Here is a 7,025-nt window from a genome sequence, read left to right as displayed (position 1 = left end):
TCTGTGTAACTATGGAACTCTGTCTGGTGTGTGTAACTCTGTAACTATGGAACTCTGTCTGATGTGTGTAACTATGGAACTCTGTCTGGTGTGTGTGTAACTCTGTGTAACTATGGAACTCTGTCTGGTGTGTGTAACTATGGAACTCTGTCTGGTGTGTGTAACTATGGATCTCTGTCTGGTGTGTTTAACTATATGGAATTCCTGTCTGGTAGTGTGTAACTCATGTAACTATGGAACTCTGTCTGGTGTGTGTAACTATGGATCTCAGTCTGGTATGTGTGTAACTCTCTGTAACTATGGAACTCTGTCTGGTGTGTGTGTAACTATGGATCTCTGTCTGGTGTGTTTAACTATGGAACTCTGTCTGGTGAGTGTGTAACTCTGTGTAACTATGGAACTCTGTCTGGTGAGTGTGTAACTATGGAACTCTGTCTGGTGTGTGTAACTATGGAACTCTGTCTGGTGAGTGTGTAACTCTGTGTAACTATGGAACTCTGTCTGGTGTAACTATGGAACTCTGTCTGGTGTGTGTAACTATGGAACTCTGTCTGGTGAGTGTAACTCTGTGTAACTATGGAACTCGTCTGGTTTGTGTAACTATGGAACTCTGTCTGGTGTGTAACTCTGTGTAACTATGGAACTCTGTCTGATGTGTGTAACTATGGAACCTGTCTGGTTTGTGTGTAACTCTGTGTAACTATGGAACTCTGTCTGGTGTGTGTGTAACTCTGTGTAACTATGGAACTCTGTCTGGTGTGTGCAACTATGGGATCTCTGTCTGGTCTGTGTAACTATGGAACTATGTCTGGTGTGTGTGTAACTCTGTGTAACTATGGAACTCTGTCTGGTTTGTGTAACTCTGTGTAACTATGGAACTCTGTCTGGTGTGTGTGTAACTCTGTGTAACTATGGAACTCTGTCTGGTGTGTGTAACTATGGAACTCTGTCTGGTTTGTGTGTAACTCTGTAACTATGGAACTCTGTCTGATGTGTAACTATGGAACTCTGTCTGGTTTGTGTGTAACTCTGTGTAACTATGGAACTCTGTCTGGTGTGTGTAACTCTGTAACTATGGAACTCTGTCTGATGTGTGTAACTATGGAACTCTGTCTGATGTAACTATGGAACTCTGTCTGATGTGTGTCTATGGAACGCTGTCTGGTGTGTGTAACTATGGAACTCTGTCTGGTGTGTGTAACTATGGAACTCTGTCTGGTGTGTGTAACTATGGAACTCTGTCTGGTGTGTAACTATGTGTAACTATGAAACTCTGTCTGATGTGTGTAACTATGGAACGCTGTCTGGTGTGTAACTCTGTGTAACTATGGAACCTGTCTGGTGTGTGTAACTCTGTGTAACTATGGAACTCTGTCTGGTGTGTGTAACTCATGGAACTTGTCTGGTGTGTGTGTAACTCTGTGTAACTAATGAACTCTGTCTGTGTGTGTGTAATCCATCGAGGTGTAACTATGAACTCTGTCTGCTCCAACTCTGTGTAACTCACTGAACTCTGTCTGGTGTGTGTAACTCTGATAACTATATGGAACTCTGTCTGGTGTGTTTCCTGTATAAACTATGGAACTCTGTCTGGTGAGTGTAACTATGGAACTCTGTCTGGTGTGTGTAACTATGGAACTCTGTCTGGTGTGTTTAACTATGGAACTCTGTCTGGTGAGTGTGTAACTCTGTGTAACTATGGAACTCTGTCTGGTTTGTGTAACTATGGAACTCTGTCTGGTGAGTGTGTAACTCTCTGTGTAACTATGGAACTCTGTCTAGTTTGTGTGTAACTATTTAATGGAACTCTGTCTGGTGTGTGTGTAACTCTGTGGAACTATGGAACTCTGTCTGATGTCGGTGTAACTCTCTGTGTAACTATGTGAACTCTGTCTCAGTGTGTGTGTAACTCTGTGTAACTATGAACTCTGTCTGTCTGTTTGTGGAACTCTGTCTAACTATGGCAACCTGTCTGATGTGTAACTATGAACCTGTCTGGTTTGTGTAACTCTGTGTAACTATGGAACTCTGTCTGGTGTGGTAACTGTGTAACTATGGAACTCTGTCTGATGTGTGTGTAACTATGGAACTCTGTCTGGTGTGTGTGTAACTCTGTGTAACTATGGAACTCTGTCTGTGTGTGTAACTATGGAACTCTGTCTGGTTTGTGTAACTATGGAACTCTGTCTGATGTGCTTTAACTATGGAACTCTGTCTGGTGTGTAACTATGGAACTCTTCTGAACTCTGTCTGGTTTGTGTGTCTCTGTGTGTAACTATATGGAACTCTGTCTGGTGTGTAACTGTGGAACTCTGTCTATGGAACTCTGTCTGGTGTGTTTAACTATGGAACTCTGTCTGGTTTGTGTGTAACGTGTAACTATGGAACTCTGTCTGGTGTGTGTAACTAAACTCTGTGTGTGTAACTATGGAACTCTGTCTGGTGTACAAACATGTGTGTGAACTGTGTGTGTAACTATGGAACTCTTTCTGGTGTGTGTGTATGGGAACTCTGTCTGATGTGCTTAACTATGGAACTCTGTCTGGTGTGTGTGTAACTATGGAACTCTGTCTGGTGTGTTTAACTATGGAACTCTGTCTGATGTGTGTAACTATGGAACTGTCTGTCTGTGTGTGTGTAACTCTCTGTGTTTGTGTAACTATGTAACTGTCTGGTGTGTGTAACTATGGAACTCTGTCTGGTGTGTAACTGTCTGATGTGTGTAACTATCTTTTTATGGAACTCTGTCTGGTGTGTAACCATGGAGCTGTCTGGTGTGTGTAACTATGGAACTCTGTCTTGTGTGTGTAACTATGGAACTCTGTCTGGTGTGGTAACTATGGGCTGTCTGTTTTTGTGAACTCTGTGTAACTGTGGAACTCTGTCTGGTTGTGTTACTATGGAACTCTGTCTGATGTGTAACTCTCTGTCTGGTTTGTGTAACTATGGAACTCTGTCTGGTGTGTGTAACTCTGGAACTGTGGAACTCTGTCTGGTTTGTGTGTAACTATGGAACTCTGTCTGATTTGTGTGGTGTGTGTGTAACTCTGTGTAACTATGGAACTCTGTCTGTGTGTGTGTAACTCTGTGTAACTATGGAACTCTGTCTGGTGTGTGTGTAACTCTGTGTAACTATGGAACTCTGTCTGGTGTGTGTGTAACTCTGTGTAACTATGGAACTCTGTCTATGTTTGTGTTACTGGAACTCTGTCTGTGTAACTATGGAACTCTGTCACTGTCTGTTTTTGTGTAACTCTGTGTAACTATGGGAATTCTGTCTGGTGTGTGTAACTATGGAACTCTGTCTAGTTTGTTTGTAACTGTGTAACTATGGAACTCTGTCTGGTGTGTGTAACTCTGGGTAACTGTCTGTTTTTGTCTATGGAACTCTGTCTGGTGTGTAACTCTGTGTAACTATGGAACAGCTGTCTGTTTTGTGTAACTCTGGCCAACTATGGAACTCTGTCTGGTGTGTGTAACTATGGAACTCTGTCTGTTGTGTAACTATGGAACTCTATCTCATGTGTGTAACTATGGAACTCTGTCTGGTGTGTGTGTAACTCTGTGTAACTATGGAACTCTGTCTGATGTGTGTAACTATGGAACTCTGTCTGGTGTGTTTGTAACTCTGTGTAACTATGGAACTATGTCTGGGTGTGTAACTATGGTAACTATGGTCTCTGTCTGGTGTGTGTGTAACTCTGTGTAACTATGGAACTCTGTCTGGTGTGTGTAACTATGGAACTCTGTCTGGTTTGTGTAACTGTGTACTATATGGAACTCTGTCTGGTGTGTGTGTAACTCTGTGTAACTATGGAACTCTGTCTGGTTGTGTTGTGGAACTCTGTCTGGTGTGTGTGTAACTCTGTGTAACTATAGGAACTCTGTCTGGTGTGTGTGTGTAACTCTGTCTCATGTGTGTGACTATGGAACTCTGTCTGCTGTGTGTGTAACTCTGTGTATGGAACTCTGTCTGGTGTGTGTGTAACTATGGAACTCTGTCTGGTGTGTTTAACTATGGAACTCTGTCTAGTGGGTGTAACTATGTGTAACTATGGAACTCTGTCTGGTGTGTGTGTAACTGTGTAACTATGGAACTCTGCTGGTGTGTGTAACTCTGTGTGTGTGTAACTGTGTAACTCTGTCTGGTGTGTGTGTAACTCTGTGTAACTATGGAACTCTGTCTGGTTTGTGTAACTATGGAACTCTGTCTGTCTGGTGTGTGTAACTCTGTGTAACTATGGAACTCTGTCTGGTGTGTGTGTAACTCTGTGTAACTGGAACTCTGTCTGCTGTGTGTAACTATGGAACTCTGTCTGGTGTGTGTAACTCTGTGTAACTATGGAACTCTGTCTAGTGTGTGTAACTATGTGTAACTATGGAACTCTGTGTGTGGCTGTGTAACTATGGAACTCTGTCTGGTGTGTGTGTAACTCTGTGTAACTATGGAACTCTGTCTGGTTTGTGTGTAACTCTGTGTAACTATGGAACTCTGTCTGTGTAACTATGGATCTCTGGTTGTTTTTCAGTCGTCGTGCAGGGTCAGCAGGAACACTCTGAGTGGATACTTCCTGGCTGGGAGAGACATGGCCCTGGTGGCTCTGTGAGTATGAATCTGTCTAGTCTGTGTAACTATGGAACTCTGCTGGTTGTGTAACTCTCAAACTATGGAACTCTGTCACAATGTAACTATGGATCTCTGGTTGTTTTTCATCGTCGTGCAGGGTCAGCGGAACACTCTGAGTGGATACTTCCTGGCTGGGAGAACATGGCCTGGTGGCCTGTGAGTCAGGGTACAGTCTGTTACGTCTGCTGTTGATCTCAAACAGTCCTCCATTTGTGGAAGATCGGAGCCGCTCTGTTTACCAGTTGTGTGTGTCTGTGTGTGGTGTTTGTCTGTGTATCTGTGTGTGGTGTTTGTGTGTGTCTGTGTGTATCTGTGTGTGGTGTTTGTGGTGTTTGTGTGTGCATCTGTGTGTGGTGTTTGTGTGTGTCTGTGTGTATCTGTGTGTGGTGTGTGTGTGTCTGTGTGTATCTGTGTGTGGTGTGTGTGTGTCTGTGTGTATCTGTGTGTGGTGTGTGTGTGTCTGTGTGTATCTGTGTGTGGTGTGTGTGTGTCTGTGTGTATCTGTGTGTGGGTGTCTGTGTGTGGTGTCTGTGTGGTGTGTGACTGTCTGTGTATCTGTGTGTGGTGTGTGTGTGTGTCTGTGTGTGTCTGTGTGTGGTGTGTGTGTGTCTGTGTGTCTGTGTGTGTATCTGTGTGTGGTGTCTGTGTGGTGTGTGTGTGTGTGTGTGTGTGTCTGGTGTGTGTGTGTGTGTGTCGTGTGTGTGTCTGTGTGTATCTGTGTGTAGATCGGACCTCTCTGTTTGCCAGTAGCGAGGGCTCTGGTCTGTTCATCGATCTGGCTGGAACAGGGAGCTGCCGGAGCATCGCTGTAGCTGGCTTCGAATGGAACGTAAGGACACACACATGCCTACACACACACACACACACACACACACACACACACACACACACACACACACACACACACACACACACACAGTGGTGCGTATTCATGGAAGCCAGACTTCCCCAGAAAATTTACCATGAATTTAAAAAATAAAAATATTTCTCTTTCATCTCTCCAAGTTTTTGTCCTTCAATTCACAAGAGGCTGAATGTTTCCCACCGGTTGAAGTATCCGAGCGAAACAGATCCCCTCTGTCTCTGTGTCCCCATCTATCTAATGCAGTCTGGTCAGTGAAACAGATCCCCTCTGTCTCTGTGTCCCCATCTATCTGATTCAGTCTGGTCAGTGAAACAGATCCCCTCTGTCTCTGTGTCCCCATCTATCTGATTCAGTCTGGTCAGTGAAACAGATCCCCTCTGTCTCTGTGTCCCCATCTATCTGATGCAGTCTGGTCAGTGAAACAGATCCCCCTCTGTCTCTGTGTCCCCATCTATCTGATGCAGTCTGGTCAGTGAAACAGATCCCTCTGTCTCTGTGTCCCCATCTATCTATCTGATGCAGTCTGGTCAGTGAAACAGATCCCTCTGTCTCTGATCCCCTCTGTCTCTGTCTCTGTGTCCCCATCTATCTGATGCAGTCTGATTCAGTGGTCAGTAAGCAGATCCCTGTCTCTGTCTCTGTGTCCCCATCTATCTGATGCAGTCTGGTCAGTGAAACAGATCCCCTCTGTCTCTGTGTCCCCATCTATCTGATGCAGTCTGGTCAGTGAAACAGATCCCCTCTGTCTCTGTCTGTGTCCCCATCTATCTGATGCAGTCTGGTCAGTGAAACAGATCCCCTCTGTCTCTGTCTGTGTCCCCATCTATCTGATGCAGTCTGGTCAGTGAAACAGATCCCCTCTGTCTCTGTGTCCCCATCTATCTGATGCAGTCTGGTCAGTGAAACAGATCCCCTCTGTCTCTGTGTCCCCATCTATCTGATTCAGTCTGGTCAGTGAAACAGATCCCCTCTGTCTCTGTGTCCCCATCTATCTGATTCATCTATCTGACCGGATCTGTTTCTGGTCAGTGAAACAGATCCCCTCTGTCTCTGTGTCCCCATCTATCTGATTCAGTCTGGTCAGTGAAACAGATCCCCTCTGTCTCTGTCTCTGTGTCCCCATCTATCTGATTCAGTCTGGTCAGTGAAACAGATCCCCTCTGTCTCTGTGTCCCCATCTATCTGATGCAGTCTGGTCAGTGAAACAGATCCCCTCTGTCTCTGTGTCCCCATCTATCTGATTCAGTCTGGTCAGTGAAACAGATCCCCTCTGTCTCTGTCTCTGTGTCCCCATCTATCTGATGCAGTCTGGTCAGTGAAACAGATCCCCTCTGTCTCTGTGTCCCCATCTATCTGATTCAGTCTGGTCAGTGAAACAGATCCCCTCTGTCTCTGTGTCCCCATCTATCTGATGCAGTCTGGTCAGTGGTCCCCTCTGTCTCTGTGTCCCCATCTATCTGATCAGTCTGGTCAGTGAAACAGATCCCTCTGTCTCTGTGTCCCCATCTATCTGATTCAGTCTGGTCAGTGAAA

General features: G+C 45.0%; 1 pseudogene; it reads right to left on the bottom strand.

Moving 5' to 3' along the window:
- Positions 1-2,454, bottom strand: part of LOC135571233 (protein FAM83G-like) — a 20,845-nt pseudogene extending 18,391 nt beyond the window's left edge.
- Positions 2,455-7,025: the final 4,571 nt, after the last annotated feature.

Source organism: Oncorhynchus nerka, unplaced genomic scaffold (assembly GCF_034236695.1).
Source record: "Oncorhynchus nerka isolate Pitt River unplaced genomic scaffold, Oner_Uvic_2.0 unplaced_scaffold_676, whole genome shotgun sequence".
Lineage (NCBI taxonomy): Eukaryota > Metazoa > Chordata > Actinopteri > Salmoniformes > Salmonidae > Oncorhynchus > Oncorhynchus nerka.
The sequence above is the reverse complement of the archived record's forward strand: the minus strand, read 5'-3'. Positions and strand labels throughout refer to the sequence as shown.